Below are 13095 nucleotides of genomic sequence, written 5' to 3' on the forward strand. Positions count from 1 at the left end.
CCCCTGTTTTCCTGCTTTTGGTTTCCTCAAGGATATTCGAGATTAATTATCCTTGCTGTTCTTCTTTGATTACACAACAACATATTGGGCTGCCATGTTTTTCATGTATTGTAGACCTGGCTCATGTACACGTGTTAATACAAAATTTGTCTAATGCTGCCTGAAGCATCATGAACTGAACTGGCTATGAATAATGACCATTAGATGTACTAGGCCAGCATGTGTAATATTATTATAGGCCATGTTCAGAGTTTTTAAATTCAAAATTCCTTCAAGCTTTTGGCATCCAGCATTAGTTATACAACATGACTTTATGTTGAGATATGTCATAGCAACAAGACTTCGAGAAATTTGTAGCTCCTTCAAGTTTGTAAGTCCAAATGTTGCCAGTGATTGCAATCTTCCTTGTGTAAAGATGAAAATGTGCTCCCTGATATTGCCTGCTCTAGAATTCAGATAATGAGGCCTGTGAGATATTCTAGTCCAGCATCAGAAATACGTTGACAATAGTTAAAATTCAGATGCTGCAAATTTAGACAATTTTGCAATAGTGAAAGCCCTGAATCTGTCACGTCTGAACTAGAAATATCAACTACCAGGAGGGACAGTCCCTGCGTTGCAATAATTTCAAGCCAACTATCTTCCACACCAGGGTATTCTCCCAGAAAAACCTCCTAAAGATTACCGTCTTGAAATGCATGGAGCGAAGTTCTTTTAAACAGTTGATTAGATGAGCACTCACAACAGCGCTATGTTCTTGTCGTTTTTCTTTGTCTAAAACTTTTAGCACAGCATGGCCGCGAGTAGTACTGACTGGATTTCCACCAAACGTAACACAGTGTGATCGTTGTGTTAAAACTTGTGCAATTTTTTGCGTTGTGACAACAACATCAATAGGAAGCCCATTCTCAATACCCTTGGCCACAGTTACAATGTTAGGGATAACACCTTGTGTTTCAAAGCCCCAGTAATGACTTCCCTTACGACCAAATCTTGTCTGAGCGTCATCAGATATACAAACACCTCCAGCTTTTCCGGACAATATCATAAGCTGCTCGCAAGTATCCAGGTGCTAGTTCTACGGCTCCACCAACACCCTGTATAGTCTCTGCAATAAAGCCAGCAACACGTCCAGTGGTTCCAAAGTCGAGAATATCTTGAACATCTTTAGCATACTGTGGCCCATCAACGCCAAAAATCCCTCGATATGGGTTAGGGTTGACTGCGTGATGCACTCCACTCTGCACCACGTTAAATTTCCATTTGCTCTGACTGGTCAATCCCGTTGTGTTAGAACCATTTCCATGGTATCCATTTCTCACTGAAATCATATCATGGTTACCAGTGTACAACCGGGCCATCATCGTAGCTAATTCATTTGCCTCCGTGCCTGAATTTACAAAGAAAACTACCTTAAGATTTCCTGGCATCTTTGCAGCTAATGCCTCTGCAAGATCTGTGACCGCATGATGAATATATATTGTGGTAGCATGCTACAGGAGCTTTGTTTGCTTTATAATAGCATCAACAATTTCAGGGTGACAGTGCCCACAGGAGATACAGACGATGCCTGTAGAAGCATCCAGGTATCAACGCCCATCTTCATCAAACAAGTACTGCATCTTTCCTTCAACAAAATTTGCTTCCCATGTATGAACCCAAACATCATCAGGATTGCAAACACTTGGCTCCTTTTCAAAACTGGCAACCTGTGCGTACCAAGACACCTAATGTCCTAATGATGAGGATAAGTGGTTGAATTGACAGGCAAAGTGTATGAGCGGATAACTGATGATGTAGAAAGATAACAGATTTGGATAAATTTGACAGCTGGATGAGATTTGCTATGAATCAGCACGAATCCCCGATTTCGTAGTGCAGTCAGTGCAAAATCGGTGTTTTGCGCTACGAAATCACCTAGATCGGGTTTCTGCGCTACGAAATCACCTAGACAGTTTCATAGTGCATATGAACTTTGAAATGAGTTTCGACATATGATATTCATGTGAGATATGAGACCAATGATAGACTAAAACAGAGAATTGACCCCTTTTGACATACTAACAAGACTCTAAAACAAGATGAAAAGACTAGACCCAAAACTGACACCAACCCTTTGACAAATTTAAAAAATTGATGTTCATAATTTAAAATAATTTTTCTTGAGTGATAACAGGTTTCATGCTTGGGTCAATTGTTTTTAGGTCAAATCCTCCATTACAAGCTTCTAGGGTTTATGTCAAGTGTTTGTATCCATGCCATATTGTAAAAGACCCTTCTTGGGATTTATTTGTCAATAAAATTATTTATTTCAATGTAAAATAGATTAATTAGGCCTCCTCCACCAAGTCAGCCTCAAAAACGACAATTCGGCCTCAACAAGGGAATTCAACCTCACAAACTCACTATATATTGGAGCAACTCGACTCATTTGAAGTACATATCTCTCAAGTTTGAATCGTTGAAGTTGGAAGTAGTAATGGGTGTTAAATTCAAAGAATAAGAAGGAAAGGATAGCAAAGGAGAAGGAAGTCTTTATTTAGCTAAGAATTTGAAATTTTCTCTCTTGTCTCACATTTGCGAAGGAATTGAAGTTGTAGGAGGGCCAAAATTTCAGTCTTGAAGTTGAGTCAAAATTATGATGCAGTAGGGTCGAACTTTGTCCTTGATGCAGTATTGATGGAGTATTGAAGTAGTGTTGATGCAGTATTGTTGTAGTCTATTTGAAGGTTGGAAGAACAATTGAATGGATGACTTGGTGGAGGAGGAAGTTTTTTGGATCTAGGGGCTTGGTCAATCTCAATTTCAATTTAGTGAAGGAAGAGTTATGATTGGGTTTTCCCCTATAAAGAGGTTTTAGCCCTAGCTGAGAACCTACTTCTTGTGTCCCGAATTTTCATGTTTTTGTTTTGACAATTGTTTGATGAGAAGAAGATAAAGAAAGAACATAAAGAAGTTAATAAGAACATAATAATATCACAAGTAATTATTAATACAAGAAAATATTTTTGGCTTTTCGATTTTTTAACAAACTTAGTGATATAGATTGGATCAATATATTTTTTTCATCCATCTTGAAGCTTTCAGAGTGGAAAAAGTAGAGGAATTAGCTCCCAAAACCATTTTTTCCAGTTGGACCCAATTCAGAAAATTAGTGTTTGAAACCCTATGAGATAAGTTTGAGGCATTGGGGGTAAATATTTATCACTTAAGCGTAGCACTTTTTTGTGCTATTATGCACAAATATAACTTTCTAATGATGTAAGAGTCACCACAATCAAAGGCTGTATGCAAAAGTTATTCCACTTGGATGTTTACCTTCCTATTTTCACCACCATAATTCGATAAGATACCACATCAGCCCCCACTCTTCATAGAAAAGTAGCGAGCCACATGGTCATGATGAATAGGACTCTAGAAGAGTTAATATTACAACTCTAGTTAAGAGTTGAAGGAGTCAAACTTAACCTTTAGTAGGCTATCGGGTGTTGTTATAATTGGGCCACTATGAGGAAAAGGGGTTTCATTCTATTCGAGCGTAGTTTGTTCCATAAATAAGCATAGTAGAAAAGAGTGGATAGGGAGAGAAAAAACATGGATGATTTGTGCACTATAGTAACCCATGGGCCAGATGCATCACTTGCTTATACCTGCATCCATTTTCCATTTAGAGAAAGGGAGTAGAGAAACCTCGCCGTCTAAGTGGGTTTTCTCCTGAAAGGGTTTCTTAGGTTATATCTTATGTTAATTTGTGGTTTGCGAGTCATACTTCGTTTTTCTCTATTTTCTACATAATTATAATTTTCATGCATATGTAATAAACATTAATTTATAGATCCATAAATCTAAGGAGAAATAAACCCTCATATTGTAGATTTCAAATTTTAAGAAAATTTTTATTAGATCTTTTGAGACAATTTTCGAATTAATCACATAGAATTGTTTTATGGTTGACGTTTCGAACGTACTAATGAGGTTCATATTTTTGAAGATGGACCTCATCGTTAGGTTCAAAACGTCGACCAAAAAACAATTCTACGTGATTAATCCGAAATTTGTCTCAAAAAATCATTATGGATCACAAAAATCTGAGATCAAAAAATTATTAGATCTGTTGTAACAAACTATCCATTGGAATATCCATGATATTTTACATATCATATTGGTATTAGAGCCAAATTTCTTTGGTAGATTTGTTTTAACATACTATCCAATGGAATATCCATGATTAGTTAAGCCAAAAGTCACAAAACCCCAGTCATGGCTAATGAATCTATAAATAACCCTTATGATCCTATAGAGGTTGGGTTTACAGAGTTGGAACCACAAGTCACATATATAAACCCTAATATGAGCCTCCTCATGGTGGCCCTGACCAATAAGCTTGTATTATGTGGAGAAGATGGATTTTCTAATGCAGGGGTCAAATTCCAAGGGAAATTGGTAGACCAAGAAGAACCAAAGAGGGAATCTAAGAAAGAAACAGAAAATGATTAATCCGATTCAAGTGTTGTGAACCATTCACAATCCCTATTCAAAATGGAAGTGAAGGTCGACATCGAGCAATATCAAGGTGATATTGAGATGTTGAAGCTAGATCATTGGTTGCAACAATGAGAAGTTAATTTTTAGTGTTCATCATATAGATGAAGAATAGTAGATTTTGTTTTCCCAACTGAAATTAGAGGGCCATGCCTTAACATAGTGAGAAAGCCACATAGATACATTGAGGGTGGAAGGAGATCCTCCAGTGACTAAGTGGGAGGCTTTCAAAAACCTCATAAAGTTACAATTTTATCCTATTTGGTATGTAGATGACCAGTGAATTTAGTGGCATTACTTTAGGAAGAAGCAGGGGAAGTGTTATGAAACCAGCTCAAGAAAAGATAGAAAAGATAGATCAATGCCTTAGAATTCAGCCTCTTCGAGGGGGCAACCTCCTTTACATTACATAAATGAACAATTCTTGGATGATACAAATGACAAAACCTCCTTTCTATATATAGGAGTCTAAGGAGTCACAATATAATCCAGCCGACCTAACAATAATAATATAAAGCCACAAAAATAACAATAGAGGGATTCTATGGGGCACAGAAATAAAAATATGGGGGTAATAGGGGCACAACAATATAAATAAGGGGTATAACTACAATAGTAATGGGGTAATCACTAGTATTATAGGGACCCAACATGCCCCTCTCCTTCAAAAAAGTGTTGTCCTCAACGCTTGAGTAGTTCTGGATACTTCTGCATAAAATTCTCATCCTCCCATGTGGAATCTTCAGCGGATAAGTTCTTCCACTTGATAAGATACTCTGAAATTGATCGATTTCGTAGCTGTCGAGTTCTTGTTTCTGTGACTGCTTCCGGTTCCAATATAATTTTTCCTTCCTCGTCAAGTTCTGGCAATATTGTTTGAATTGGGAGCTTGTCACCTATAACCTTCTTTAAACATGAAACATGGAAAACTGGGTGCAATCGAGAAGCTGCAGGAAGCTCCAATTTGTATGCCATAGTACCAATCTTTTGCAACACCTTGTACGGACCATAATACTTTGGTGATAATTTATTATCCTTCTTAGCTTGCTTTAGGGACATTTGCTTATATGGTTGTAGCCGTAGGAATACCCAATCACCTACATCAAAACTTCTTTCACTGCGATGTTGATCTGCCTGTTGTTTCATTCTATTTTGTGCCAACACGAGGTTATCCTTTAAGAGTTGGAGGACTTGTTGTTGATGTTCGATGTGATGTTCCACTGCCTGAACCTTAGAATTTTCTCTTAAATATGATGTGATGGATGGTGGTTGATACCCATAAAGTGCCATAAATGGGGTCATTTTTGTTGTTGTATGGAAGGAAGTGTTATACCACCATTCAGCCAGAGGCAACCATTTGACCCATTGTGTCTGTTTATCAGATACAAAGCAACGAAGATATCCTTCCAAACATTTGTTTACTATCTCAGTTTGCCCATCAGATTGAGGATGATAAGATGAGCTATGAGCTAACTGAGTACCAAGACAAGAAAATAATTCTGTCCAAAAATTTCCAGTGAAAATGGGATCTCTGTCACTTACAATAATCTTTGGGTTTCCATGTAGCTTTTGAACTGTTTCCATAAATGCAGTAGAAACTGTACTGGCTTTAAATGGATGTGATAATGCACAAAAGTGTGCATACTTGGTAAGTCTGTCAACTACCACCATGATGACACTCTTTCCCTCAGACTTGGGTAAACCTGTGATAAAATCCATTGAAACCTCCTCCCAACGTTGGCTTGGAATGGATAAAGGTTGTAATAGACCTGGTGTCTTAATTGTTTCAACTTTATTTTGCTGGCAAACCAAACATTCTGCCACAAACTTTTGAATATCTGATTTAAGGCCATCCCAAAAAAATTCCTTCTTAACCCTGTGGTAAGTTTTTAAAAATCCTGAGTGCCCTCCTAAGGGAGAAGTGTGCAATTCCATAAGAATCTTTTGTTTTAGCTGGGAATTCTTACAGAGGTATAAGCGATCTTTGTACCATAACGAATCATTTTGCCAGCTAAATGTATCAGAAGTACTGGAATCTTGTTGTAGCTTTCGAATAAGTGCCCACACTTCTTCGTCATTCTTCCATTCCTCCCTTGCTTCGTTTATCCAATCTGGTTGGATAATAGAAATGGCACACAACAATGCTTCCACATCCTCATCCTTTCTTGAGAGTGCATCTGCCACCACATTTTGCTTCCCTTTTTTGTAGATGATTTCAAAGTCATAACCCAACATCTTTGTGACCCACTTTTGTTGCTCTTCAGAGGATAATCTTTGTTCTAAAAAGTATTTAAGGCTATCATGATCCGTTTTTACCTTGAAGTGTCTTCCCATTAGGTAGGGTCGCCATTTCTTAAGTGCATGGAGTATTGCCAACATTTCCTTCTCATAAATAGCTTTGCTTAAAAACTTTCCCTTGATTGGACGACTTTCAAAAGCAATGGGTCTTTCATCTTGCATTAGAACAGCACCAATTCCATTTCCTGAAGCATCACATTCCACAATAAAGGTTTTTGTGAAGTCCGGTGTAGCTAAGACCGGTGCTTGGCACATTGCCTCTTTAAGATGTTCAAAGGCCTTTGTTGCTTCTGGAGTCCATGAAAATGAATCTTTCTTCAATAATGTTGTTAGAGGTGCTGCTATTCTCCCATAATTCTTAACAAACTTGCGATAATACCCTGTCAACCCAAGAAATCCTCGCAGATGCTTTATGGATGTGGGGATTTTCCATTCCTTAATGGCTTTAATTTTGCTAGGGTCTACCTTAACTCCTTCATGAGATACAATATGACCCAAATATTCCACCTCCTGGACTCCAAAGAAACATTTGGATCTTTTTGCATATAATTGTTTCTCCTCCAATAGTTGTAGCACCCTGTCAACATGTTCAACATGATCCTTCCAAGACTTGTTGTAGATTAGTATATCATCAAAAAATACTAACACAAATTTTCTAAGGAATGGTTTGAAAATTGAATTCATCAAACCTTGAAATGTTGAAGGTGCATTGGTAAGGCCAAAAGGCATGACCAAAAATTCATAATGACCCTCATGAGTTCTAAATGCCGTTTTCGGAATGTCTTCAATCTTCATTCTGATTTGATGATATCTCGAACGAAGATCCAACTTGGTGAAGTAAATTGATCCATGCAATTCATCCAGTAATTCATCAATAACAGGAATGGGGAACTTATCTTTAATAGTGAGCTTGTTGAGCTCCCTATAATCTGGACACATGCGCCATGATCCATCCTTCTTGTGCACCAATACTACTGGAGCTGAGAAAGAACTTTGACTCGGTTGAATTATACCAGCCTCTAGCATTTCTGCAACCATACGTTCAATTTCACTTTTTTGGACATAGGGATATCTGTACGGCCTGATGTTTGGAGGAACACTTCCTGGAATCAGATGAATAGCATGATCATGATCACGCATAGGTGGGAGACCTTTTGGAGTCTCAAATACCTTGGAATGATTGTCCAGGACTTTTTGGAGATCTGGAGAAATAGATGATTCCAATGTGGAAACATCTAGCGAACATAATTGTGCAATTACACCTCTTTGCTCCTTTTTTAGAAGCTTTGTCATGCCATTAGAGCTGATTATCTTTCCTGGTTTCCCTGCAATACCCCTTAATTCAACTTCCTTTCCTTCCGTAGAAAATTTGATGAAAATTTCTTGAAAATTAAAAGCTATTGTACCCAAGGATTGTAGCCATTGGACTCCTAGTACAACATCAACACCTCCCATTGGAATGGAAAGCATTGGGCTAGTCAATACATATTCTCCCATGGATAGCTTGATATTATGGCACTTTCCAGAGCAATTTATTGTTCCTCCATTTGCAATCATCACTTGACACTCTGGTGCTGGATATAGGAAGCAATTCAATTCTTTTGCTACCCTACAATGAATAAAATTGTGGGTGCTTCCTGAATCAATCAACACTATTACCTTTTTCTTCTTGATTTGTCCTTCTATCTTGATGGTTTGAGGAGTGGTAATTCCCGCCAATGCATTACAAGATATGGTCGGATTTATTTGTTCTTCATCTAGGCTTTGTTCCTGGAGTATATCTTCTTCTTTTGACCTTTCTTGCTCCTTTTCTTCTTCCTCTTCACAATCTATGTAGAATAATTTCTTCTCAGCACACTTATGACCTTTAGTGTATTTGCTATCACAACTGTAACAAAGCCCTTTTGCTCTTTTTTCTTCCAATTGTTGTGGTGTCAACCTTATAGGTTGTGGAAGACTAGGGGCAACAACACTTCCGTCTTTATAGTTGTGAGTGGTATGCTTCCTGGTTGCCATAATTTTGCTTTCCATTTTTCTTGCTAACCTGAATGCCTTCTCTAATGAATCAGGTTCCCAAAGGCGAACATCATGTTGGATATTATCCTTTAAAGACCCTATGAACACATCAATCCTATGCTCCTCTGGAATATCTTTTACCCTTATGTTCAATTTTTGGAACTCCTCAATGTGCTCCATTACTGAACCCTTTTGTTTGAGACTTATCAATTGGCTAAAAAAAGTGTTGCTTTTTGTATCTTCATAATGTGCTATCAATTCTTCCGTAAAAATTGCCCAAGTGATAAATTGTTTACGAGAGCAAAGCCATTGATACCATACAAACTGATTTGGTTCCAAATATACAGTTGCCATACGTACCTTTTGTGCTTTTTGCACATTATTGAGATCGAAAAATTGCTCCATCTGTAATATCCATGTGGCGGGATCCTTGCCATCAAACTTCCTCATATCAATTTTTGGAATATGGTGATTCTTCGATCCAACATTAGCATCTATGGAATCATGATTAACATTTCTTTTGTTCTCATCATGAGTTTCCTTTACTACCTTTTCACCATTAGTGACCCTTTCTTGTAGCAACTTCTTCAATTCTTCCATGTCTGTCTTCAAATCTATCTTCAAATCTGCCATGTCTCTCTTCAAATCTGTCTTCGAATCATCCATCTTAGCTTCCATGCCCTTTATCTTAGATTCCACGCCACTTATCTTAGCTTCTGTTAGCTTTTGTGAGCGTGACATTTGTTGCACTTGTTCTTGTAATTTTGATATATCATGTAGCATTTCTTCCTCTTCTTCATGAGTCATGCTAGAGCTTTCAGGTTCCTTACTAGGTGTTTGCATTTTCTTTCCTCGGGGCATCAGTTACCGATAATAATGCTTTACTATGCCCTTTGAATTCCGTTAAACCAAGTTTACACAAAAATTTAAAAAAAACTACACACCTTTTTTTACTTTATAGAAGCCTGATATTGAATCTGATGTATCTCTGTAATTTCGGATCATCCAATTCTGAAATTGCTACCTGTAGTAGCCTTCTATGTCCTCTTTCCAATGCCACAAGTCTGAGCCAAATTGGATTCTCCAAGGAAGAGTTATGTGAAATCTCCCACGGTGACTTGCTTTTAGACTGGTTCAGTAGAGCGAACTTGTACGACGTGCCACGAGTCACTGTTTCAACCTTTGAATCTGAAACACACCCACAAGAAACTAAATTCCGTCCTCTTTCTTTACCTTCTTACGAAATTTCAATCCGATCCCCAGAGAGAAATTTATGACGATTTTCCCCAGGTCACCTGTTTTGAATGTAATTCAGGAGTCTGCAAAAAGACCAACTTCCTTAGATCATATCTCCGCAAATATCGCGTGAAAAGCTCTGAAATTTGGACCCAAGGTTCAGCGCGATTTCTTCTCAAATGGGTTTTTTTTGCGACTTCTGAAACATCACAAAAAAAAAGTTATAGAGAAAATGCCACGATGACCTGTTTGGAGCAGCGAAACCCTAGAATCCAAAGCTCTGATACCAAATGTTATGAAACCAGCTCAAGAAAAGATAGAAAATATAGATCAATGCCTTAGAATTCAGCCTCTTCGAGGGGGCAACCTCCTTTACATTACATAAATGAAAAATTCTTAGATGATACAAATGACAAAACCTCCTTTCTATATATAGGAGTCTAAGGAGTCACAATATAATCCAGCCGACCTAACAATGATAATATAAAGCCACAAAAATAACAATAGAGGGATTCTATGGGGCACAGAAATAAAAATATGGGGGTAATAGGGGCACAACAATATAAATAAGGGGTATAACTACAATAGTAATGGGGTAATCACTAGTATTACCCCAATATAGATGAAGAATAGTAGATTTTGTTTGCCCAACTGAAATTAGAGGGCCATGCCTTAACATAGTGAGAAAGCCACATAGATACATTGAGGGTGGAAGGAGATCCTCCAGTGACTAAGTGGGAGGCTTTCAAAAACCTCATAAAGTTACAATTTTATCCTATTTGGTATGTAGATGACCAGTGAATTTAGTGGCATTACTTTAGGAAGAAGCAGGGGAAGAGTGTACAAGAGTACACTGCAAAATTTAGAAATATTCCCATAATGTTGGGTATCTCCCTGAAGAACCCATGCATACTCCTAAAGTATCTGGGGGGTGTACATAATTATTTACAGAAGAAATTGATGCTTTTCAAACCTAGATCAATGGACAAGGCTTGTGTATAGGCACAATACCTGGAGAACATAAGCCAAAAGAAAGGGAAATCAAGTGGGTTGAAGAAAAAGGAGAAACAAGATGCTTCTAAGAGGGGAAGAAGAAGTGGAAAGAAAGAAAAGATAAAAAGACAGTGGCCACATCACTCTAGTGCGAAGATCACATCAATCACTCCAACCACTGTAACATTGCTAGTCATATAGAGGAGAAGCGTTAGAAGTTGTATCCAGAGCTTAACTCAAATATCATAAAGAAAGATGAAAAGAAGAAGAATCTTGTGGCCATTGATTCGAGCAACCAAGTTGATAGAATCTTAGATGTGGATGAGAATATCCTTTGAACATTAGTGCAGAAGGAGGTGAATCTAAGTAGCCTTCAACAATAGGAAGAGAAGGAAATGACCAAACTCTCCCATAAAATATACAAGTCAATAGGATAGAGATTTATGCTCTATTGAACTAAGGATCATAAGTGAATCTCATTGCAATAGAGCTGGTCAAAAAATTGGGATTGGAATTTCATGATCATCCAAGCCTATATCCATTGGGATGGGCTAATAAAGATGCAAAAATAAAGGTAACCAAACAATGAAAAATTAGGTTTTCTATTAGTTTTGATCTTATTGATGAAGTAGAACTAGATGTAGTTTCCCTTGATGTATGTGGAGTGATGTTTCGAAGTCCCTATATGTACATGAAAGATTCAATCTTCATGTGGAGAGCCTACCAATGCCACCCTATCGAGGATGAAAATTCATTCAACATTAACCCAGGCAAGGGAAAGTCCAAAATTTCACTGGTAAGTGCCCACCAAACCAAGAAATTGATCAGTCCTTGGCAAGAAGTATGTATTACTATTTTTAAGAGGTTGATGAATGATATATTGCACCAATTTATAAATTAATTTGTTATTTTTTATTTGGATGATATACTGGTATACAACGCTACCTTAGAGGAGAACATCTCACAATTGACATAGGTGTTAGAGACATTAAAGAAGCATCGAATGCTAGCAAATCTAAAAAAATATGAGTTTGCACAATAGTCTTTGGTGTATCTGGGATATGCGATAGGTGGAGGAGAGCTAAAGATAAATCCTACCAAGATGGATTTCATCATGAAGTGCTTGATGCCTACTAATGTTTTGGAGGTTACATTTTTTTTGGGTAGCACAGTTCATGATGAAATTTATAGCCTCATCTTTAACATTAGCAACACCACTCCATACCATAACAACGAGTGGCAAGAGTTTCCAGTGCTGAAAGGGTTAGTTGAAAACCTTTGAGGAGTTAAAGAAAAAGATTATTCAAGCACCAATTATGGAAACAATGAACTTGTAGTAGCCCTTCAGAGTGGAGACAAATGTGATTGGGTATGCTATAGGAGAAGTATTGATGTATTAAGGAAGGAATGTATGTTACTATTATTATGTATTTCATGGGGAAACTCTTAATTACCCTACCTACAAAAGGGAGCTCTCTTCCTGGGTGCAAGATGTGAAGAAGTGGAAACACTATATGATGGGAAAGGAGATAGTAATCCAGACAAAGCACCAATGACTACAATACCTGCAAGCCCAGAGTAAGATATAACAAACTAGGTATTACAAGTGGATGGGGTTCTTACAACAGTTTCATTTAGTGGTCAATTATAAGGGAAACACAAAAAAAATTACTAGCATGCTTTCAAGGTCACCCACATCAATATCATAGCTTTGGGAAATTCGATGCACATTGAGCCATTCACCCATGATGAATATAGGGAGGCATATTCATAGGATGAGAACTTTAAGGAGGTGTTTTAGCATTTGTCGAGCCAAATTCATGTGCACGATGGTGATATCATAGTTAACTACCATCTCCAAGACAGGTTACTCTATAGGTTGGATAAATTATGTGTTCTTAAAGGTGAGCGGCTATACCTGATTACAGAGGCTCATACTTCCAAGGTTGTAGGGCAATTTGTTGTAGGTAAGATATTGGCCAACTTGCAAAGGTATGTGTATTGGGCCAA

General features: G+C 37.6%; 1 pseudogene; it reads right to left on the reverse strand.

Annotated features, from left to right (window-relative positions):
* Positions 1-452: 452 nt before the first annotated feature.
* Positions 453-13095, reverse strand: part of LOC149173158 (alanine--glyoxylate aminotransferase 2 homolog 1, mitochondrial pseudogene) — a 36072-nt pseudogene continuing 23429 nt past the window's right edge.

This window comes from Pinus tabuliformis, chromosome 4_2 (assembly GCF_031772625.1).
Source record: "Pinus tabuliformis cultivar Carrire ecotype Pingquan chromosome 4_2, CPIR1, whole genome shotgun sequence".
In the NCBI taxonomy this organism is placed as follows: Eukaryota; Viridiplantae; Streptophyta; class Pinopsida; order Pinales; family Pinaceae; genus Pinus; species Pinus tabuliformis.